Raw genomic sequence first — 25,600 nt, forward strand, 5'->3', positions numbered from 1 at the left:
CGGCAATGTGTTATATTTAATTTAGGCGATAAAATTATATGTTGAATCTATGAATACGAGTTTTAGTATATTCAAAAATTAAGAAAAGGCGAAAAAATAAAAAGGTTGCACTGAAAACATTGTTACCTCAATTATGAACTCAACTTGATTTCGATATTTCAACAGATGAAATCAAATATATATTCGTCGTTCTAATCGAGCTCTGTTCACTGGTTTGATATTGTTATTTTTCAAAGATTTTTGATGAACTAATCGTTGAATATTTTATTTTTGGTTAAAATGAATGTACTTTTTTGAATTCAAATTTTTTTGAATTTGTTAGCTGTTTGAATGCGATATGGGATCAGATATGGAATGGGAAGATATTTGCGTGAATCGGGGAACAATAAACCGATTTTAATTAAAATTGGAAAGCATTTTGTTTCCATAAATATAAGAATTCAAGCAATTAGCTCGTCCGTATCTCCGCTATATTTGCACTATATTTTAGATACCATTCGACTAGCTAAATATAGAGAGATCTAAGCTATTTAATTGTAAATATATAACATGTAGTTATAGGTTGTTGGAAGGAGCTAAAAGGTAGCTGTTTATGAAAATTTTACTTTTTTTTATCCTACAAAAGTCGCGGATTCCAAAACACTTGAATGCAGTTACGTTATTTTGTCACATAAACAATTCTAGCAAAAATAGTAAATCTTTAACTATTTTATTTTATTTTATTTAATGTTTAGGTGCAATGACGAATTACCATAACTTTCTTCTTTTTAGGGCTAAATAGTAGTAAAACTTTTTTGTACTTTGCCTTTACTGTAAATAGATGCACTTTATTGAAGAAATATAAAGGTAAACTAGTCAAAAACTTTATTACCTCTGATTAATATCATACAATATTTTTTTAGTCTGAGCATACTCCTTAAGAAATTTACTCAATCTAAATAAATACTAATACATTTTCACTAAATTAATCAAAATTAAAATTGACATAATGGGAAATGAAATTTGAAATATTAGATGATTGAAATACACAATTAACGAGGAATTTGAAGCATGTTTTTGGTGCATGGCATACAAAATACATGCTCAACTTAATAGCTCCAACAGATTACACTAAATAAACTTTCTCCCGATGCTTCGTTTATTACTACTATTTTTTCTTTTTCTTTTTGATAACACGGGAACCCGCAACCGCTACCCTTCGAGTGTGCACAGGGTAAACCCACCTCCTGTACACTAACTCGCAAACCACACAGAAGAGATAACCCGCACTAGGCAAGCCCCGTGCGACGGGCTCAACCCAGAAGGCAAATCTCTTGCTGTGCAAGAGGTTTCGAACCTGAGACTTCCATTATGAAAGCCCCATGCTAAACCAACTAAGCCACCCTTGCGAATTATTACTACTAATTTTAATCCTTCAACACTTAGAATTTTTAAGAGGTGCGCTCAACCTAAACCTCAATATAATTTAAACCGGAGGAAATACCTATTTAGTATATTTTCCTAATTATTTAAAAATTTAATTGTCTAAATATGAATAAATTTTAATAAAATTAATACCCTGTTGATTATGCAAATTATTTATATTAGACTAATTTCAAATGCAAAATATCACATTTAATATTACTTGAATATAATATGAACAAGAGGAAAGCAGTTGTCAATTTCTTAAAGAGAATTTCTTACAGAGAGCTAAAACAAAAACACAATAATTAGATAGGTTGTTCACGTTTAGAAGGCATTTGGCCATAGATTCGATTTTTTTTCGCTTCATTTGAAATTTATGAAGTCGAAGTTGAAAATGGAGTTGTGTTTGATTATATTTTTTGCAAAGGATAGAAGAAAACAGTTTATGTATATTTTTTGAAGATGGTATGAAGCAACTTTAAGTTAAATTTGAAATTTTTATAACCAAACACTGATTTTAAATAAAGTGAAAAATTACCCCGAACAATTTCTCATGGCTAAACGGTGAAAAGGAACGCACTTAATAATGGTGAATCGAAGTAAATGAAAAATGAACCAGTTCAATACTAGTACCTATTTGCGTAAAATTAAGGGTTCAAATGAGGATCTAATGGCATAAAGATAAATAAAGCAAAACTAGAAATAAAGCTTTCCAACACCATAAATGAGTGGAAAAGTAGGAAAAAAGAAAAGCATCTCAGTGTTATAATTCCCCGTGTTATTCTTCATTTAACAATCAAAGTGCAAGGATAACGTTTTGGATTACTCATCATTGATGCTTTTCTTGTATAGTGAAAAAATTGCATGAAAGTTTGAAAAAAGAAGAAAAAGAATTTAAAAAGAACAACTGAACAGATTGGATCTCAGTAACAAAAATCTTCTTCAATCCCATAATTGGGAATTCAGAAAGATAACGCAGTAATAAAACTAATCATCATCGATCCAAATAAACCATCCAATTTCCAAATAACCTCCCAAAAAAGCAAAATGCCTGCTTTTTTTTTTCTTTTCATTTTTCACTTACCTAATTCCAAACAAGGTATTAGGGGTCGTTTGGTTTGCAGACTAAATTGTCGCGATTATACCATTATAATATTTAGACACTAATTTATCCCACATGGGAGGTAAGATAAAATAATCTCAGGGATAAGATGAGATATACTGTGTTTGTTGATGGTATAAATTTATTTTACCATCAACCACACACAATATAAATATAACTTAATCCTGATACATCCCATCTTATACCACGTACCAAACAACCCCTTAGAGAAAATACATATGAAACAGGATCTCAGTAATAGAGAAAAGTAATCTACATTTCCAATATGGAAATTTCAGAACTCGGATAAATTATTTATCACATCCTAGATCCCATATGAAAAACATAACAAAAAAATCAGTAAATAATTAGGAAATATGAAAAGTGATAGGGTTGGATCTCAGAAAAGTGAAATACCAAAGAATTAATATATCCACATGGTTGAATATATTTCAGTCTTTTGTGTTTCCTCATCGATCCATACCAAAAATAAAGAGAGAAAAAAAACATAGATAAACCGAACAACAAAAACTAAATCAACATACTAAATGCTATGTAAGTATAAATAAAGCACAGCTTAGTAGGACGAGTTTACCACATGTAGGAGAGCAAAGGGATAAACCCTAGCGCCAATGGAAAAGAAGAGCTGGTATTCGCTGTATTTATATAGAAACTTTGAGAGAGTGGGTGTTACGGCGACGTTTTAACTGAATTTGGCACTTATATTATATTGGACGAACCCTAGCTGCATAATGGAAAGACTGAATTTCTCGGCTAACTTCAACCTTGGACTTCTTAGAATTATTCTTAGGTACCTTTGGAATTTGGGCTGGGCTTTTCACTGGAATGAAAACATTTTCTTTTGCACGGATTGTTCTTCAAAGGCGCTGCTTTTTAATTTTTGGCCCTCAATTGATGGTCTTTAACTTTTGTACTTCGCATAAAAAAATGGCTGAAAATATCTTAAGGTTTTGGGTTCAAACCGGAATTTCATAAAGGCACAGCTCGGTCAGATAAAAAAATATAACAAACAAAAAATTCTATAGTAAGGCAATTTTGTGTGGCTATATATATATATATATATTTCCGAAAACTCTGTCTTATAAGGTAGAATTTGCTTTAAGGGAGAAAAAAAAATTCTAAACAAAGGCCCTTAGTAAACAAGTGAATTCCAAAAAGGCCATAACTTTTTTTTGCCAACAAGGAAAAAAAAGCTCTTTAATTTTGCAATGAAGCTCTCTTGCGGAATATTTTTTTTTTTTTTTTACTAAGCCAGGATCCAAATCCAAAATCTCGGGATATTTTAGTCGAAGGACAAAAATTAAAGACCAGCAATTTGTGGGACAATAATTAAAGACCACCCTCGAATAAGGACAAGCGTGCAAATTGGCCAAATCCAAACTTGAGTTTTTCAGTTTTTGCAAATTGTTGTGCTGTTTCTGTACAAGAAGTTTATTTTTCCAAAACTCAATTGTTTTAAAAAAAATTGCATTAGTTCAAGAACAGTTCTGAAGCAGTTTTTTTAAGGAAAAAAGAAAATTGGCTGAGTTTGAAAAATTACAAACTCTATAGAGAACAGTACAAGCAATAGTTCGCAATTTTTTTTTGGGGGCAAACTTAGTTTTTGAGAATCACACCCTAAACAAACCTCTTCCATAATAACGGTTTGATATCCTCTTATCAAGATTTTACTTTCATTTTTTTTGGGTATATTTTCCCGAGTTTATTACTAATACGATGCTTCCAGCTAAAATTTCAGTTAAGTAGCACATGCCATAACAAAGCCAAAAGCATCAGGGTGTGTTTTGTAGTTGTAGGGAGGAAAATATTTTTCAATTCTCCCATGTTGGTTGGTCAAAAAGTTTTGAAAAATGTTCTCTAGCAAAATAAGTTCCTTAACAATAACAAAAATAAATTTCTTAATGGAAGTAGAAAAAACAAGTTTCACAATTAACATTTCAAGTTCATTATCTTCCCGCCTCGCCCACCCAATATGCTCCCAACCCCAAACCCGAGCTATCGCTAAATCCTCATTCTCACCCCACTTATTTTCCAAAAACACACCATTAAAGAGCGAAAAGAAGAACTAGAAAAAAATATCACAAATAAAAAGAACAATAATTATAACCAGATTGTTATTGTGAAAAAGAGATTGAAAATGAAAAGTAGAATTAAACAAATTTCTCTAAACTATAAAAGAAGGGTTAATGAATTGGGCAAAACTAAAGGCAAAAATGTATATGAAAAGATTTCATTCAAGGACATAGACTCAACCCAGGAATAAACACATATATATACAAAATAGATTTAGTCAATGTGTCACAGAAAGAGCAAAAAATGACAAGCATAGAATTACTAATGAGCGAGTGTGTGAGACCATTTTCTCTTATGAATAAAACAAGCATTATTCGGCTAATGATTATCGAGTGACGAAATCACAAGTGACAGACATAGAATTAGCAATAGTCATTTACCTATAAAGAAAGAACTCGAAGTTAAATAATCAATTCATACGGTATAAAGCAACACTTATATCCAGGAAATGTACAAGCAGCAAATAACAAAACAAGAAAGAAAAAAGACGGAATAAGAACTGTACCAAAGAAACGACCACAACGTACAAATTCCAGGAAGATCAAGGTTTTTCATTTTTCTTTTCAAATTGTATAAAAAATCTTGCTCTTATCCAACAAACATCACTGTGTATTTTTCTTTTTCAAATAAGTAAGAATATCACTGTTTATGTCGCAGATTTATGAACTAGTATCCAGTATCGGATGCAATTATGAAAGGAATTAAACAGTTCACAAGTTTTTCCCAGCTTAAAACACTGAAAAATGTTTTCTAGTCAGGCATTAGCTGCACTATTGTCCTTATTTTCATTTTCCAGGGTGTCAGGTTTGGTGCTGACTGCAGGAGAAGAATCCATCAAGCTAGCAGCAATTGCAGCTTTCAGATCCTCATCATCTTCATCTAAAAGCATACCTTGTTGCTCGTACTGGCGATAGGGATCAGAAGGCCACTGACTTTGACCACTTCTACTACCTGTTCTCTGTGCAGCGTTGCAGGACTTGGTAATCCTCTCTGCATCTTCCGGTAATAGCCACTGTCCATATCCACTAGAAGCTTCAGAAGAAGTGATCGGACATTCCTTGGGAAATTTTCCTCTCACCAGGAAAATGCTCCACCCGAAGCCTTTCAAGGAGTCTAGATATGCTGAAAGGTAAAATTTGGAAAGGTGTTCAGGGGCAGCCTTAAGACTGTCAAAGTTATACCACTCCCCATTTACTTTCCTGATACAGAACCAATGGTCCTGCAAGTGGCAGATAAATGCATTTTCCAGTTCTGGGTCAATTTGAGCCGGTTCAGCAACTGGGCTGTCTAGTGGAATGATTTGTAGATCCCACACCTCCAACGCCTTTTGCAAAACCTGCCACCCACTCAAATTTTAGCTCCTAAAGCCAAAGCAGAATGTTATTTAAGGAAATCATTGGAAAAATAACATCATTGTCACAGGAACAAGAAGTTGTATGGTCATGGTGCCTAACTCCACTAGTGAAAACTAGTATCTCACAGGTTATTTGTCTCACTCAAACTCAAACACATTAAACAAAACCTTGGGCTAGATAAATGAGCAATAAACACAGGCTAAAGCTAGATACTGTACTTGCTAACAGCACAAACTAGAGTTCTGCGTTTCCGCCATTCCTCCATACTTTGGTTGTCTAGTACTTCAACTTCTCACATGGGTAGTTGGGTTCACTAGCTAGTATGTTTAATGGTAACCTCAAAATCATTACTACCAGCATATCCATCAAAGAGGTGATCATTCAGCAGAAAGAATGAACAACATGAGGACAAAAAAATACACATTGCATTGAAGACAGGAGAAATACTAAAACCAGAACTTTTAAAGTCCAAATCAGCATACAGACATACAAATTGGAACATTAGAATTTTGGTCCCCTTTTAGTAATTCGACCTTTAACAAAGACAATTAATCGATGTTTTCAGACATAAGGCTAAGTGGCGGTAACAAGCAGTACCCCTGTCTCTAAACATCTTCCTTGGTAATTACGTTCTGTATAAGCTTTCCTCACACAAACATGCTCTTATTACACTAAACCAAACCACAATGGATGCTGATAATTATTATCGTTTCTTCTATATTTGTTGATAGAATAGGCTTGCTGGGCTCTACCGTTGTCATAAAAGAAGGGGCTTCCTGTGCTCATGTTTTTGATTGATTGAATCGTTGAAATTGGAACTCTATCAAATATTTAAAATACTAAGAAGCATTTTTTCTTTTGGGGTAAGACGCATTTTTTCTTTTGGGTAGAAGCATTTTTTCTTTTGAGGTAAAAACGAAGTTTTTAGTTGTATAACTAAGAAGCATTTTCCAAAAATTTGCAAAACAACAGGAACCAAAGAAAAGCCTAGCCAACAATTTTGTGAACAAAATACCAAACAAATACATAGTGATTTCCATCTATATTATGTTCTCTCCTCTTTATTTTTGCTCAAATTCTATCACTTATTTTTTCTTTTGTTGAGTCCCATTTAGAACATGCCGTATTTTTGTCCACTGGCGATTAATCACTAGATAAATTGATTTCATTCTTGACGGGCATGAATTGCTGCAAATAATCTAGTCTGATTCTGGTCTCCTAAAATTGGAAACCTCATCTTTATTTTTCACAAACATAGGATTTGTTATGTTTGGTAGAAAACAGAAAGCCCACAATAAAATTAGACCTTGTTACCTGAAGAGAATATAAAACCAGAGGACAAATCTTGCACGCATAACAGGTGTTTTAGCCTTAGAACCTAAGCCAGACAGGAGTGACACATCGAGCCTTCTCTTCATACAGACTCAATTCATATCCCAATAAATGTTAGAGAAACAGTCGATACAATAATTTCATTTCTTTATGATGCTGGAATGTTGATATCAAACTTATACATAGACATGATATCAACATATTAAACCTTGATTATGCGCTCTTTATATTCAAGATTTCATTACAATAGAAGGTTGGGTTCTGTTCCTTCATAATAAATCTTTATATGACCTACCCAAAATTGACCAGATATTTCCTTGCTTTATACAATTTCTACAGTCATTGAAGTTCAGTTATGGATAAGCTGAATGTTCAGATTCCAGAAAGAACATAATAAATTCATCTCACAAACTTCACCCAGAAATACAAAACAGATTCCCATCACCACCCACAAAGGTCCCTTAATGGCATTTGATTCAACCAGGTAATATTAGTGCTCCAGAAAGGCTTTTCGACATTCCTATTGGGTACTGTAAGTGACCATGATAATTCTTTATATAGGAAAGAGATGATTTTTGATTAGGAAAGTAACATCACACAACATTTACTCAAGACTAACATCACAGCACATTTACTGCACTCACATCAAGGTATTTTAATCAAAACTCTTTCACAACTAAAATACCTTAACTCGACTTAAACTTTCCAAATTAACTTCCAACGTGACGACTGAAGGGAAAAATTAACCAAAGCAGAAACCAGAGTCATCTGCAAAATGAAAAAGGATCAGGGCTTTGTTAACAGAATGGAGACTAATAGATAGTGATCGTCATCTAAGTTATGTTCACCTCTTTCTTTTTCTATTCCTTCCTGTTTAAGATGATCTTTTTTTCCATTGGGGGTTGGGGTGATTATATCTAAATCATGCCATATATGTTGCATAATGAGGTGATTATTTGCTAGATATAAGAATGAATGTAAGAACATCTCAAATTTAACAGTTGAATCCATCAGTGCACACTGAACCAATAACTTCCTTATGTTGAGTCAGGTAGTTCTATGGGGGAAGAATTTGATTTAGTGACATGATATTACAGCCAACAACCTAGTATGAGTCTGCTCTCCTGATTAGGGACCCAATCTTTAGTTTTCAATAAGAATGAATGTAAGAACATCTCAAATTTAACAGTTGAATCCATCAGAGCACACTGAACCAATAACTTCCTTATGTTGAGTCAGGTAGTTCTATCGGGGAAGAATTTGATTTAGTGACATGATATTACAGCCAACAACCTAGTATGAGTCTGCTCTCTTGATTAGGGACCCAATCTTTAGTTTTCACTTATATAAAATAATCATCTCTGCCTAACCACATCACAAAAATCTCTTTACTTTGTTAACTGAAGACAACATAAGACCAAAAGACGACTTGCACGCCTAGCCTAATAGGTAATTTGGAACTAGAACCCAGCCCATAGAGGAGTAACAGAAGAAGCCCTCTCTACAGTCGAAGATCTGTTCAAATTGCTCAAAGTCCCTTGTGCTGGTACTTTGTGATCCATTTCATTTTCAAAACAAGAAAGATATCACATGAAAGTCGGATGCTTTCCGCAAATGTCAGTATATATGACATTTAAAATTGATACATATGTGTTTACATAATTTGTGGGCTACGGGGCTACGGCTTTTCTTTTTGGTGGGGGGTGGAGGAAAGTGGTGCAAAGACAATCCGTTGAGGATCACCTTTTGAACATCTACAACATTTCGTACCAAAAGGAGATGACAATCAACAAGTTTGGAGATTACTCGAGGGGAGTGTAATTTGGGATCGCAAATTTAGAAGTGACTTTAACGTCCTTGGATTAACGGAGTTCCAAAATCTGCTTCAGACGTTCAATAAACAACCTGACCGGTAGAGGATTAGGGTTCTTGGAAATGCGAGTTAGGGAGCAGCGCACGGTCAAAGTAAAGAGGTAGTACCATAAGTTGCTGCTCCCTCTGTCCCAAAATAAATGTTGTTTTAGCTCTTGCCCATTAAGAAAAACAACAAAATACAAGGTATCAATTACTAAGTTACCCCTATTTATTAGATGTTTCTTGAGAATTGAGCACTATTAAGAAGTAGTAGTTCTTTAATATCAAGGCATAGTTGGAAACAATTACTAACTATTGTCTTGCATTCCGAAAGCAACGATTATTTTGGACAAATCTTTTTTGCTAAAACGGCACTTATTTTGGGACAGTGGGAGTAGTTAGAGAGAGCCAGGTTACCTCATCGATCAGTTTGGACCCCTAGGGACTAGGGCACCAAGAAAGGTTGTTTTTTGCTAGGTTGGTGTTTAGGGGTGCGATTCTGACAGCGAAAAACTTGAAAAGAGGACAATCACATATGTTAATTGGTGTTTCATGTGAAAACACTCGGGTGAAGGCATGGATCATATCTTACTGTCTTGCCAAGTAAAATCGTCTGTGGTGGGAGCTTTAAATATGGTTTGGGATACAATGGACCATGCCTAGTATCGGAAAGAATGCACTATTTAGTTGGATGTTAAAGGACAGAAGAGAATAAGTCAGTCACGGATTGTCACTCTATTATCACTTATATGGGTAGTATGGAGGAAAGAGATAGGAAACTTTTGAAGGGAGGAGCGTTTTGTGCATATGAGGAAAACCCCCCAATTTTTAATTCTTTGTCGTGCATCCATAATGTTGCTATTTGTATAGAATATCGCATGTCTTTCATAGAGAATTGTACCTTTTGTAGATTCTCTACTTTTTGGTATACATCTGTCCTCTTGTATAAATGAGCTTTTTCATTATAAATAAAATTAAACTTGATCATAAAAACTTCGTTTACTCATTTTCTCAAATCTAAAATTCGAGACTATTTCTGAAATCTTACTTTGGAAGAAGAGTGGTGGAGCAACGGTAAAGTTGTCTCTGTGTGACCTATAGGTCACGGGTTCGAGTTGTGGAGCACCAATAAAGTCGCCTCTGTGTGACCTATAGGTTATGGCTTCGAGCCATGGAAGTAGCCCCTAATGCTTGCATTAGGGTAGGCTGTCTACATCACACCCGTTGGGTTGCGGACCCTGCTAACGCCAGATGCTTTGTGCACCGGGCAGCCCTTTTTTTGAAATCTTACTTTGCCTAAAATGAATAAAGCATAATACAACTAGAACTTGGACCAAATATATTTAGCACAGACTTAACTAAACCAAAAAGTACTTTTTTTAATGATGTGAGTTTGGGCTAGCTTGTGTGCACCTCAACTATTCTATCGAATACCTACTACCTCCCACTAGGCCAAGTACTGACAAGCTTTTGTCCCAACAGGTTGTGCAAACGAAAATCCTACTAGTAGATAAGAACACAACCCAACCAATTCCCAAAAAATAAATTTGTATCAAATTCGAACTAGTAACTAATTCCAACATAGAAGTACTGAATAAACTCATACAAGCAAAAAATCTCAAATAGCCTTGATCAAGATTCGAGGTAAACTCTGTCCGCCAAGAATGACTAATACTGACTCCTTGAGTTGCACCAATAGTCATCCAAAGTAAAGCACAAAAAAAACAAATCACCAAAATAAGAAACTTCCATATCAATTAGCTTCCATTCATAAATCGCCACAAAATCATAAGACTTCAATTTTCAATTAGCATAAAACACATAAATTATCGATAGTAAGTAAATCCTTCTCGTCTAACTAGGCTTTGGTGGTACATTTATCGATACCTATAACAGTGGATTAGTGGAAGTGTACCTAAAGCTGCTTAATTTGACCCAGAACACCATGTTATTCAAATTAATTATAAAACAAATAACGAATAAGCATAAAGTAGACAAGTGAGGAGGAGAAGGGTTGCTCAGATGGTCAGCACCCTCCACCTACAACCCTAGGGTCGTGGGTTCGAGTCACCAAAGGAGCAATAGCTCCAACAAAGTTGGATCAAAGGGGAATCAGAGGGTAGGGGATTATTAAAAAAAGAGAATTAGTTTCCTTTCATGAATAACCGCAAAATCATTAAACTTCAATATTCAATTTGAACCGAAAGTGTCTAATTGGAACACTTTATTAGGAGATGAGGTGTTCAATTGGAACATAACTTATTTCGAGTGTCTAAATGGAATATCCATGTATTAACCCTAAATTTATCATACCTATACCAGTGGATTAGTGAAGGTGTACCCAAACTGCTTAACCTAACCCACACCACAATGCTATTCAAAATAACTAGTCCAGAAGACTTTTAAATTTGTGGTGTTAAATGAGTCACATATATTTTATGTGGCTATAAATCATTGCATAAAAGCAAATTGTTCCTTTTTAACACGGACTAATAAGAAAATATATTCACATAAATTGAACCGGAGGGAGTAAAGCAGTGTAATAGGAACAATAACGTAACTACCACAAAATCATACATACAAACATACATACGCTAATCAGAGTAACACTATCAAAATCATAAGAGTTAATATTTGCAATTAGAGTAAGTGAGATGAACCTGGATACTGAAATCGCCGTCAAGGGAAACATTATGAGAGTGTTCTGGGACAAAGTCACCACCACCTTGTACCATCATTTGGCGTTCAGTACGGTCAAGATCGGAAGCAACTGCCGCTAAATCGAACTCTGAGAAGAAAGGACCTTGTAAAACTGTGTTCACACAATGTACTGCGCATAGCTTTGATTCTTGTACCTCGTGGTACAACATCCCTCCATTGCTCATCACTCCCTTCCTTTCTTTCTCTCCCAAATAAAAGAAAACCCCTAGGTTAGGGTCACACGCTCTTTTAATTTATCTTCTCTTTTTTCCAGAAAATGTGATGTGAAAAATAGGAATGTCAAGTTGAGTTTATTTTGGACGGTACAACCAGTGAGACTTCACAAGCACAAAAACAGTTTTTATTTTTTATCATCCTATATTCAATGCTCACATTCAAGCCCCATAATATTCAAATTTATAGCCAAATTTATAGCACATAAGGTCTCATTCGGGGATTTTTTCATTATAAGGACTCGAGACTCTGATTAATAGTCTGTTTGGCCAAGTTTCTAAAAGCAGTTTATTTTTTAAAAGTGCTTTCTAAAAAAATATTTTTGGCTAAAAGTAGTTTGTGTTTGGCTAATTAATTTAAAAAGTACTTTTGAGCAGCATTTAGTATTTGACTAAACTTTTAAAGAATGTTTTTATGTATATTTTTCTCAAAAGTACTTTTAAAAAAAGTATTTTTGGCAAAAGTTATTTTTTTAACTTCAAAAATCACTTCTATTACTCTTCAAAACACCAAATATCTCACTTTTTTTTTAATAAATACTTATTAAAAAAATAAATATTTTTAAAATAAATAAATTTGGCCAAACAGGCTATAAGGTAAGAACATGCCAAATCATTGATCGTATAAAAAAAAATTTAAAAAAAAAGTTTTTGGTCGCTCCCCTTTCCTTTTCTTACTTGACACGTCGGCATCCTATTCTCTGGCAGACTGGCACAACCCCAAAGGAAAGGTTAACCCAAAATAATTCATAAACACTTCTCAGACTGAGGACCCGTTTGGCTCAGTAATAGAGTGTGATTTCTGCTGAAGGGGTTTAAAATATCAAAAAGTAAATATACGAAGAAGTTTAAGGGGGTTCAACATTTACTATATATATAAAAAAAATAATTTTAACCTTATAAAAATAATATTTTTTTTCCACCGAGGGGGTTCGGATGAACACCCTCGGCATAGTGTGGCTCCGCCACTGGTTTGGCCATGAAAATTATTCACTTTTTCCAAAATATTTTTTCACTTTTTTTAAAAATTAGCATTTGATCATGAAAATTTCAAATACAATTTAAAATTTTATTTGAAATTTGAAAAACACCTAAAATCTTGTTTTATTTTTTCACTTTTTTTTATTTTCAATACATTCAAACAACCAAATATTTTCTTACAAAAACTATAACCAAATACAGCTCCATCTTCAAAAATTCCAAATAAAGTGAAAAATATTTGGTTTTTTTGACCAAACGCCTGCTAAATAAATGCATGACATTCGTCTTGAAGTGAACTTTCATTATTTAACTTGTTTAGATAAAATTTTATGTCGATATATAGATTTACATTATTAATCACTCAATAATTAATTTTAAAAAACTACTTGAATCTATGCAAGCATCAAGTGTGAAAAAAAATTTGCGAATTGACCAACTTTGAAAAAAAAATTGCGAATTGACTAACTTTGAGCGTTATCTATTTTTCTAAAAAATTAGGCAAACAATATTTAATCTAACTCAATCCTTCAGAACAATTTACAAAGTGAAATAGCCCAACGATATATTACAAGTCTACAATACATGCTCTCAGATCTCAATCATATGAGATTATAACATCTCAGGGAATACTCATGATTGGATATTGGGGCGTGAATAATTAACTGGTAAATTCGCCCGCAGTTCGCTCGGTTACAAAACACTCATACATAAGTAAATTATCTTCAAATTTACTTAAAACAAATAATAAAAAATTTAAGTTTGTAACTTCAACTCAGAAGTATTTCACAAAACTTATATTTAAAAAACGCAGCCAAAATAACAAATCATAACTTAATCTTACGAAACAAACTTAATTCTTTCTTTTACATAAAAAAAAATCCTAAAAGAAAATTCAAAATTGTTTTCCTCTAGTTTTTATCATTTAGAAAAAACTCCTACTAAACTTCACAAAAATTTTCATTTTAGGTGAAATTACTTTTTCATCGTTGTATCTTTTTGAATATTTATTGCATTACATATATATTTAATATATGTCGTAAATAAGACTATAATTATCTTCAAAAGATTTTCTTAGTGTAACAATAAAAGAGCAAAATACAAAAGGCAACAAATAAGGAAAGTAATATGAAGTATAACTTGATATAAACTCCGCAATTTGCGGAATGTACAAAACACACAAATTTTGCCTACAAACGGACATGGATGATGCAAATTGCCACTTACCATTATTTTCACTCCGTATTTTGTCAATATTATTTTAGTTTTTTTTTTTTTTAGATAATTCTCGCCTAAAATCAGTAAAATCCTCATTTTACTCCAGATTTTATGAAAAAATGCCCACAATTCTTCCTCTTTCTTTTATATGTACTTTTTTTTTTTTTTACCATTCAATACTTTATAATTATTCTATAAATTCATCCTTTGTCCAAAAAGAAAAATGAAAAAAAGGAGAATAGAACTCCTATTTGTTAATTTGCGGAAGAAACATGAGATTTGAAGAGATTTGTAGGGTGGAAACCCTAGAAATGAAAAGGAGGCGAATTGGGGATCTTTCTCCTCATAAAAGAATCTGAACTTACATTTGCAAAAATCTGTCCAAAAATCTAACTCTATTGCTATTTATACATATTTAAAATGTGGCTACAAAATAAATTAAATGATCACCCCAAGGCATTGTTGTGGTATGGGCCTTGTACCCTGTTGGGCCTTTGCCTTTGTCTTTGATGAGTGTTGTTGTTGGACTTCAACTTCAATACCCCCCTTCAAGCTGGAGGGTGGATAGACACCCAGCTTGGACAAAATAACTTGATGTTGCACCCCGGTGAGGGACTTGGTCAATATATCAGCAAGTTGAGAGTGAGTGGGGATGTAATGTAGGGAAATGAGACCAGCAGCAAGTTTTTCACGTACAAAGTGGCAGTCGAGCTCAATATGCTTAGTCCTTTCATGGGCCACTGGATTCCTGGCAATGTTGATGGCGGCCTGATTGTCACAGTGAACAGGAACTGGAGAAGTAATGGAAATGCCAAAATCATGAAACAAACGAACTAGCCAAGCAACTTCAGCTACAGTTTTCCGTAGGGCTCGATATTCGGCTTCAGCAGAGGACAAGGAGACAGTTGGTTGTTTCTTAGACTTCCATGAGATAGGACTACCACCCAGTGTAATGAAATAGCCAGTGACAGACCTCCTAGAGATGGGGCAAGCAGCCTAGTCAGAGTCAGAGTAGGCCGAGAGAGAAAGATCAGAGGAGGCGTTAAGGAAGATGCCCCTATCAGGTTCTTTGGCCAAGTATTTGAGAACATGTAGAGCAGCCAAGTGATGGGAAGATCTGGGAGCGATGGGAATGGGCCGAGGTGTCTTTGTGCGAGAAGGTCAGTGTGCAGTGTGTTGTAAGAAATTAAGTTTCCCAATCAATCTGCGATATGTGGTAGGATCAGATAAGAGGTCACCAGAATCAGGGGTGAGTTTGGTGGACAGATCAAGAAGGGCAACACGGGGAAACGAGAAGAACAATTGTATTCGGCAAGAAGTTCCCCGGTGAATTTGTGTTGATTAATAAAAACGAGCCTTCGGGGCATTTGGTGACTTGAGGCCCGGAAAGTAGTGAACGGTACCCGTGTGTCCTTAATCTTGAACTGTTCATCTAAGAAGGATTTGAGGGAGTCCATCTCGCTGGTGTCATTTCCAACCAACAGAATATCATCCACATAAATGGCAAGAATTGCAATAGAATCACCAGATTTCTTAGTGAAGAGAGAGTAATCATTAAGACTAGGAACATAGCCACTTTGAGGTGAGGGCGGTGGATGCCTTGCAAACCATTGTCGTGAGGCCTGTTTTAGTCCATACAAAGACTTCTTAAGTTTGCAAACTAGCTGACCAGAGTCGTTGGAAAAAGAGGACACAGTGAGGCTAGGAGGGATTTTCATATAGACCTCTTCAGAGAGGTCACCATGCAAGAAAGCATTATTGACATCCATTTGGTATATGGTCCAAGAAAATTTTGCAGCAAGGGCAAGGAGACACTTGATGGTGGTGAATTTAACAACAGGAGAAAAAGTCTCAGAATAATCAATTCCAGCTTTCTGAGTGTCACCCTAATGACTAACCGAGCTTTGTATCTCTCAATCGCCGCCATCTGATTTGTGTTTAATCTTGTAGACCCATTTGCATGGTATGGCCTTTTTATGTGTTGGTAAGCTCACAATATCCCAAGTATCATTGGCTTCTAAAGCCTGAAATTCCTTAAGCATGGCAGCCTGCCAAGCAGGGTTGGACACAGCCTGTTGGTAGTACATAGGTTCAACTAGACAGGACTCAGAGGGTGGATATGGTTTGGTAAGAGGGACAGAGTAGCAGATATAGTCCTTAAAATGTGCAAGAGTATTTTTGATAACCCTAGAGGACTGCCTAGTAGGTTGAGATGTAGTAGGCTGTCTAGAGGAGGTAGGTGAAGATGGAACAAATGGCTGTGAAGGTTGGGATATTGAATGAGGAGGAGCAGTAGGGGCAGAAGAGGAAGGTGAGGAATTGGGAATAAAAGATGGAGAAAGATCAGGATCATAGTAAGATCTTAGAAGGAGGAGGAAAATAGACAGAAGAGGAGGAGGTGGAAGGAAAAATGTGTTCAAGGAAAGATACATCTCTAGAATAGATGATGGTGTGTTTGAGTAAGTTGTAGAGTTTATAGCCCTTCTTCCCTATCCCATAACCCATCATTAGACAAGGAATGACTCTAGATTGCAGTTTGTCTCTAAGTGGTATGGGAACAGTAGCATAAGCCAGGCAGCCAAATGACCTAAGGTGGGAATAGGAAGGAGGATTGCCATGAAGAATCTCATAAGGTGTTTTGTCAGATAAAAGAGGAGAAGGAAATCTATTTATTAAGTAGGTAGCAGTGAGGACACATTCCCCCCAGAACTTTGTGGGGAGTTTGGATTGGAAAAGTATCTACACTAGGCATATCAAAAGTACATGTAGAATGGAAAGAATTAACAGCAGGTGAAACAGTGTTGGCACAAGATTGACTGAGTGGCAACTTCAGCAAATACAGTCCATGCTCAGCTTTACCAAGTTCCAGTGGCCTCTTCAGAGAAGGGCCCTGCAAACAGCATGAAACAGTGGTGAAGAGAGCAGAACAGGACAATTGAGTGAGTATTTGATGAATGGAAATGAGATTGAATTGAAAAGAGGGCACTAACAAAACATTTGTAAGAGTAATGTGAGGAAATAATGATAATGATCCAATGAACTCGACTTTAACCTTGTAGCCATTTGGTAAAGTAACTAGGGATGGAGTAATTAGAGATTGAATATCATGAAGTAGATGTTTGTGTGGGGTCATGTGGTTGGTGGCACCAGTATCTAGGATCCAAGAACTAACACCTTCATGAGTAGTATGACATGCAATAAAACCATGCAATCTACTAACAGGATTATTATACCAACCTGCAAAGTTAGCATATGCTTGAGAGGCTGGTTGAGATGGTGGGAGCTGAATCTGATTAAACATGGTCATGAGGTGATCATATTGTTCCTTTGAGAAACCATGAGGTGGGACAGGATATGTATCAACATTTAGGGGATCAGATGGAGTTTCAACATGAGCATATGAGGCAGACCTTTTGTTCTTAGTGAATTTGAAGTCAGGTGGAAATCCATGAAGCTTGTAACATTTATCCATGATGTGGCCTGGTTTCTTGCAGTACTTGCAAATGAGGTTTGGTTTTCTTGAGTCCAAGCTGACTCTTTGAGTATAGTTTCTAGGGTAGTGACTGGAATTCCCTTGACTAGAACCAATTGAAGGAGGTATGTAGTTAGAATTTCCCATACTAGAACCACCTGATGTGGAAGAATAAGCATGATGCCCTGAACTGGAACCAGAATAAGTATGCTGCCCTGAACTGGAACCAACAGAACCAGAGGCACCTGAACTATTAGCATGACTGTGATGATCATACATGATTCCTTTGCCACGAGAGCTAGTAGCATTAAAGGAGGAAGATTCTGGTGAAAACATATGAGAATTGGTGTGAATTTCTCTTTGTTTCTCATCTCTGACTAACATAGCATAGGCTTTCTCAACATTTGGAACAGGGTTTAACATGAGGATGTTACTCCTGATTGTGGAGTATGTTTCATTGAGGCCAGATAGGAACTGGATAAGTTTTTGTGTTTCGGTTAGGTCATGCATTGCTCCACAAGTGCAAGGTTTTCCTAGAGATATGGTGTGGAGTTCATCCCAGAACCCTTTGAGTCGGGTATAGTATGTGGCTATGTCCAAAGAACCTTGAGAGGTAGAAGAGATGGCTCTTTGGAGGGTGTAGTATTGAGACATGTTTGCTACACCATATCTATCCGATAGGTTATCCCATGCCTCTTTTGCAGTTTTGTAGTACAGAATAGTTTTTGCTATGTCCTTAGATAGGGCATTCATTATCCAGGTCTTGACCATGTTGTTGCACCTCAACCAATGAAGGTACAGCTGAGATTCTGGACTAGGTTCAATAAAGGTCCCATCTATGATTTGTGTTTTGTTCTTTGCAGACAAGGAAATGAGCATGCCTTCTTTCCATTCCCCAAATCCATCACCGGTAAAAGGGACAGATACCAGAACACTACCAGGTGTGTCAGAAGGGTGAAGATACAATGGATGGAAGGCATCTACGACTGTTGAACTACCAGATATATTTGATACAGAAGCAGGTTCGGTTCCAATCGCCATATCAATTAACCAACAACAATAACCAACTATACGATGCAACACTAATGATACAGTACTACGAAACACTACGAGATTTTGCAATATAAAAGTCCTAAATCAACAATCTTCAATAACTAGCAACTGAAACCCTAGATCGAAAACTGGATGAACAAATCTTCGACTATTAGTAATTAAAACTCTAGATCAAAATTATAATATCTCAAACAACTACAATATGGTAAAAATAGAGAAAATGGAAGAGTATCACCAGATTTTCGAGTTGACCGAGTCAAATCGAAGTCAGAAATTCCTTCGATTTGCAGACCTTTCAACTCCAAACCAATAAAATGCTCTATTCAACAGGTAATCTTCAATAAACGAGGCATAAGATACTAAAAATTGAAAGATCGTAAGTGCGATCTTCTTCAAAATCGAAAAAATTATCAGATTTGTGGAAGATTTATGGATAGAGGTTAGTCATATACGATATTTCCCAAGATACGCTCTGATACCATGTTAATTTGCGGAAGAAACATGAGATTTGAAGAGATTTGTAGGGTGGAAACCCTAGAAATGAAAAGGAGACGAATTGGGGATCTTTCTCCCCATAAAAGAATCTGAATTTACATTTACAAAAATCTGTCCAAAAATCTAACTCTATTGCTATTTATACATATTTAAAATGTGGCTACAAAATAAATTAAATGATCAGTCCGGTGGGCTGTTGTGGTATGGGCCTTGTACTCAGTTGGGCCTGTTGGGCCTTTGCCTTTGTGCTGATGAGTGTTGTTGTTGGACTTCAACTTCAATACTATTAAATCCTTTGATAACATTATGGCATATTCTTTGTACAAGAACAAACAAAAATAAAAATAAAAAAAACGTCCGTGAATTCTTAATGCACTCTTCCTGCCTACCCTATCAAACTCATTTCCAACTTTTTCTTCTTGATCAAATAGTGTTGACGCAGCAGAGACAGCCTTCTGGAAAACAGTGGCTAATCCACGTACAAGATTTTTACTATCTTCTTGCTAATTCTTGAAGGGAAGGCCCAAAAAAGTGAGAAGTGAGACAAAAATCTTATCCCTATAATAAAGCAAAAACGAAGCTGATATTGAAGTACAAGAGGATGTGTGCTTGAAATCAAATTCTAGGAGTAATATTTATTGGTCTAAAGGTAATTGCATTTATATATATATATATTTTTTTATCAATGATCAAAGTAATGGGATTTAATGGGAGTGAGAACGTGGGTACAAGAAGAAATATTCATCTGGAATGGAGAAAAGCTTTGATAAGGAACGTGGGTGAATGAAATAGGAGTAAATGATAATATTAAGGGATGACAATAAATAAGGTGTATATATTTATTTGTTTGCAAATTTTGTGGATGTTAAATAACTGGGAAAATCAATTTGTAACAAAGAGGTTTAAAAAACGGAAGACAAAGAAGGGAGAAGGAAGGTTTCTTGGAAAAAGAAATAAAAGTACTAATAATAATGAAAAGAGAAAAGTTTACCTAATTTTGTGAAGATTTTTTTTTATCATTAAATAGAAAAAAAAATTAAAAATTGAGAAAATAGATAAATAGAAATGCTGACCATAGATAATTTTCTGTACAGAGTTAAGATTGAAATTGGTTAAAGTGTTGATAATGGTGTTGCAATTTTAGTATTTACCCTTGCAAAAAGGGTGAGGTCATCAGCATTTCGCAAACTGTGGAGCATTTCCAAACTCATATCAAACAAAATACCTAGTACTTTTGGGTCAAATTGCGTCCAAAAATGCTGCCGCATAATGTGATCCGCGAGGGATATCGGTCCAGGGGACTGCTCTGCGACCTTTCAATAAAATAGTCATAAATTTTTACTCATAACCTTTTTTGATCTCCATCTTATATCATTGGAAAGGTAGTTCAAAGGGATACAACTTTCATGTTTTAAGTTTTCTCAAATTCTTCACGTATTTTCACGTAAATAGGTTGGAAGTCAGGCCTACCGAATATTTAGTCGATTCTATCGAATCTTACGCACCCTACTATTCCGTGTTGATCTTGAAACAGCTATTTTCACCCAAACTCATCTCGATAGGACTACATATATCTAAAATGTCACATTAATACTTATTTAACATGTTCACACCTAATCCGGATTTACGGGGTGTTACATTTTTAGTCTTTTATTCATAACAACATTCTTGATTTATGGTATAAAATCATATATATATATTGTAGATTATGTAATGTAGGTAATGTAGATTGTGAAATATGTTACTCATTTGCTAGTATTTATGTAACTTCCCCTTAAAATTTCCCACTACTTCAAATTAGTTTCTTCTTGGGCAAGTTGAGACTACTTTACCTCTAATACACTACTGAACTTTAAACCTTAAGCGCATTTCTTAGAAGAAAGAAATGAATCAGAATTAATTTATGTAAAATAATAACTATGAAACTTTTACCTATTTTTTTTTTAAATTTCCTATATACTTTTTTCGCCTAGATATAATTTATAAATTTCTAAAATTTTCTCCATAATTCAAGAAAATTATAGCCACTGTATTATAATGACATTAATGAATTATAAGTTGGCAAATATAATTCTTTTCTAATTATAGAAAATAAAAAAGAGAGATACCATTAGAAAAATCGAACCAAACTGATTACATTTGATTTTAATAATCTGACTAAATTAATTTAATAAAAAATGGACCTAAATCGAACCATATCCATCAAACATGTGACCAATAAATTTCAAACTTATAGACCCACATTTCTACTAGCGGGTCTAAATTCGGACCCAAACTCCTTTTAATTTCCCACACACTTCATATTCGTTTCTTCTTGGACAAGTTGAGACCACTTTACTGACTGTTTTTTAAGGTATTCTCCTGTTCGTTATGCTTAGACTTGTTTATTTAATGTTATTATTATTAGGTTACATACATAATCTTACTCTTTTTTATTCTTCTAGCTAAGTTTTGAATGCAGGATCTAATTATTAAAGATTAAGCTAACAGAAATTCATACAACTTTTGATTAGAGAGAGATACTGGTTGAGCTTTGGATTACTTCTGCTAAGTGTTTACTTTTGATTTTTGTTATTTATTGTATTTACAGATATTACTTAACTCAAAACTATCATTTTTGGTATAATTATAGCCCAATTCATTCGGGTGATATATCCAGCAAATGTAAAGGTATACCTGTATATTTTTACTTAAATATACATATAATATGAATATACTATACATATAATATGCATTTTTTTATGACATGGGAACCCGCAGCCGCTACCCTTCGTGTCACACAGGGTAAACCCAGCTCCTGTGTAATAGCTCGCAAATCACACAGAAGAGATAAACTCGACCCAAAAGGCAAATCCCCTGCTGTCGTAGGCGGGTAGTTTCGAACTTTGAGACCTACGTTAAGGCTTACGTACTCAACGAGTTACCCTTGCGGGTCATATGATATGCATATACTATTACGTATAATATACATATCAGTGTAAAGGTTTGTATATTTGGGCTACTGTCCATAATTAAGTTTGGCCAAGGGGCATAAATGAAACAATCCCATTTTTTTTTTGATAACCTTGGTGTCTGGGCAAACTTGCGCACCTCGACTAATTTGACGGCTACGCCCCACCCGCATAGGTAACGTATGGGCTTGGACCAATGACAGATATTACCTAATGTTTTTGTCTCCTATGTTTGACCCAAAGACCTCATGGTTCTTAACCCACTTCATTGACCACTAGGCCACAACTTTGGGTGTGTTTTGTGGGGAATTATTGGTATGCATCTTGTCCTTTTGAGGTCCAGTGAATGATTTTGGTGTCCAATTTGAAGGACAGAATGCTTGAGAATAAAAAGAAATTAAGCGACAAACAATTGGTGGTAGGACTTGTATCCATTAATTGAGTGTTCAGTGTTTAAAATACCATGCTTCATAATAGGTGATGCATGATAAACTGGAGAAAGGGAATGGGTAAATTCAAGCAACTATGCAACATAAAAGAAGATAACTGGTTTGATTTCAAAAGCGCAAAATCAAACAACAAACACCAACAACTGAGCGTCAATCCCAAGCTAGTTGGGGTCGGCTCGTCCATATGAATCCTGATTATGTGTCATGCTTCATTTACATCCATCTCATTCCAATGTTCAATAAATTACGTTTTCTAACCTTAGAAGATCTCTACGTTTTCTACTGATATACAAACTCTCAACAAGATTAAATAGACATGTTACAAATATTGGACTAATGTAAGTGTACCAACAACACTAAGTCTGATTTCAAAAGTTCAACTTATTAAATTTCTTTTGAGTTTAAGAAGTCAAAGGGAAATGATTATGAAGGTGAAAATGCGGGACAGGGCACCTTAGTATTGTGAGTCTGCATTAAAACGCTGAGCTTGTAGAATTCATCATAGATGTCGGTGGCATTGTAGTCTTGTGAATTACATGCAAATTCTGTGGCTTGCAGGGTTCTTATGGAAGTGACTTTTAAGTACTGAAATCGAAGAAAGAGTAATGAGATGGAAAATGCTAATAATGGAAATGTGATCAACTAGAAAAAAATGATAGAAGGTGGGGAAACTTTGGTCCTGAGCATAAAGATAATGTTTACTGCATATGAAGGCTGGCCAGAAGCCAAAAATAGAAAAAGAGGAGGAGATGTGGGTTATATTCCTACCTTATAAAGGCTGCATATGAAGGCTGGCCAGAAGCCAAAAAATAGAAAAAGAGGAGGAGATGTGGGTTATATTCCTACCTTATTCAAAAAAAGAAAAAGATGTGGGTTTTATTCCTTTTTGGATTGCACTGCTCTAATTTTGTGTTTGATATGCTGTGATCACTGTTTATTTGGGAAACCATGGATGAGAGTTGTGCAGAAGTAGCAAAACTGCATCTCGAAAGGCTACCCAAGGGATGGCTGCCTTTAGATTATTTTTAAGAGCTGCAACAAGACAAAAATATCTTTTTGATGGGTTCATATGAACAGACTTCACTATGTTTTAATGTAACGAGTCTGGAAGCTATCTTCTATACAACAGTTAGACTACCCTCAGTTGCCGAACTATCATGTAACTAGATGCCTCGATTAAGCTGACTGAACAATGCCGGATATCCAGAAATGCTGATGGCAGCCTAAAAGAAGCATCACTAACGTAGAAGTTCTAAACAACAGGAATTTTGTCATTTAAGTTATCATTTTTGTCTTTTGATGGGAAATGCATGCGCACCAGGGAGTTGCCTATGGATTTAGTGAATGATTTAGTTGTGGCAACATCTAATGCACTGTCATTCCCTTCAGTTCATGCATCAAATTTAACCTGTTTCAAATGTGTGTTTCATTGTGGCATCTGCCACTTAAGGACTTTGTGCTTACAATTGCTTGCATAGGTATTTTTTGTTGGATAGTTTGGGTTGCACAAAGTTAACTTTTGAAGTTTCTTGAACTCATACTACATATGCAATATAAATTAGACAACACTAAAATCTTGACTGTACTCTATGAACTTTTTTGGTAGTTGCTGCAGAATTCACAATGTCAAGAAGATATGACAGCCGCACAACTATTTTCTCCCCAGAAGGTCGTTTATATCAGGTTGAATCTGCAATGGAAGCTATTGGAAATGCAGGAAGTGCAATAGGTATCTTAGCTAAAGATGGTGTGGTGTTGGTAGGTGAAAAGAAGGTCACTTCAAAGCTTCTTCAGACCTCAACATCCACCGAGAAGATGTACAAGATTGACAACCACGTTGCCTGTGCTGTGGCTGGAATAATGTCAGATGCCAACATTCTCATTAACACTGCTGGAGTTCAAGCTCAACGGTATACTTTTTCTTATCAAGAACCAATGCCTGTCGAACAGTTAGTTCAGTCTCTGTGCGACACCAAGCAAGGCTACACGCAATTTGGTGGGCTTCGTCCATTTGGTGTTTCCTTTCTTTTTTGCAGGCTGGGATAAGAACTATGGATTTCAATTGTACATGAGTGATCCAAGCGGCAATTATGGTGGTTGGAAAGCTGCAGCAATTGGAGCCAACAATCAACCAGCACAGTCAATGTTGAAGCAGGACTACACGGATGACATGACAAGAGAGGAAGCTGTTCAACTTGTTCTGAAGGTGCTTAGTAAGACTATGGATAGCACTAGTCTTACTTCGGACAAGCTTGAACTGGCAGAGGTATACCACACCAATGGTAAAGTCAAATACCAAGTGCACTCACCGGAATCTGTGAACAGGTTGCTCATACAGTATGGATTGACCCAACCTGCTCCAGAGGCCGCCTAAAACACTTCTCTGAATTTGGGCATGTTTCAGCTGTCTGATTACTGGATAAGTTGTTCACTGACTTGTCCATATTTTATGCTTAGAGATTTTCTGTTTTTATTTCAGTTCCTAAGATGGCAATGTCTGTTGAAACCTGCGTTATGCTAAATGAGAAAATGGAAATCCATTTGGTTACTTTTTGGTGCTTAATTACTATGCATGGAGCAGGCAATTTGCTTTTGGAGAAGCTTATTTGAGCTTAGTGGTCTTTGCGTTTCTATGAAATATAGAGATAGAATATAAGTTCCCTTTATCGAGTATGTAAGTGCTTTAGATGCTGGTGCTTTTCTTTCGCCTAAGTGGTTAACTGATTCTGTAGGACATTTTATGAATGATGATGACTTTATCTCCCACAACTTCCACCAATAGAATTCCGGGACATTACAAAGTAGCTTAGTACAAGATATTGTTTTTAAGTCTGATATTTTTCACCTTTGGTGAATGCCAATATACTTGGCTTCATACAGCTCTGTCTTTTTGATTTTACAACCATGAAA

At 35.4% G+C, this 25,600-nt stretch overlaps 3 non-coding genes and 1 pseudogene across 3 annotated transcripts; 1 reads left to right on the top strand and 3 right to left on the bottom strand.

The window, feature by feature from the left end:
* Positions 1-2,154: 2,154 nt before the first annotated feature.
* Positions 2,155-2,246, bottom strand: LOC132051332 (small nucleolar RNA snoR26). The gene has a single exon (XR_009413699.1). It is a non-coding gene; the product is annotated as a small nucleolar RNA snoR26 (small nucleolar RNA).
* Positions 2,247-2,319: 73 nt separating this feature from the next.
* On the bottom strand, positions 2,320-2,411 carry LOC132051333 (small nucleolar RNA snoR27). The gene has a single exon (XR_009413700.1). It is a non-coding gene; the product is annotated as a small nucleolar RNA snoR27 (small nucleolar RNA).
* A 339-nt stretch (positions 2,412-2,750) lies between these two features.
* Positions 2,751-2,842, bottom strand: LOC132051334 (small nucleolar RNA snoR27). Its single transcript, XR_009413701.1, has one exon. It is a non-coding gene; the product is annotated as a small nucleolar RNA snoR27 (small nucleolar RNA).
* A 16,737-nt stretch (positions 2,843-19,579) lies between these two features.
* On the top strand, positions 19,580-25,238 carry LOC132049760 (proteasome subunit alpha type-4-like; annotated as a pseudogene).
* Positions 25,239-25,600: the final 362 nt, after the last annotated feature.

This window comes from Lycium ferocissimum, chromosome 3 (genome assembly GCF_029784015.1).
Source record: "Lycium ferocissimum isolate CSIRO_LF1 chromosome 3, AGI_CSIRO_Lferr_CH_V1, whole genome shotgun sequence".
Taxonomy (NCBI): domain Eukaryota; kingdom Viridiplantae; phylum Streptophyta; class Magnoliopsida; order Solanales; family Solanaceae; genus Lycium; species Lycium ferocissimum.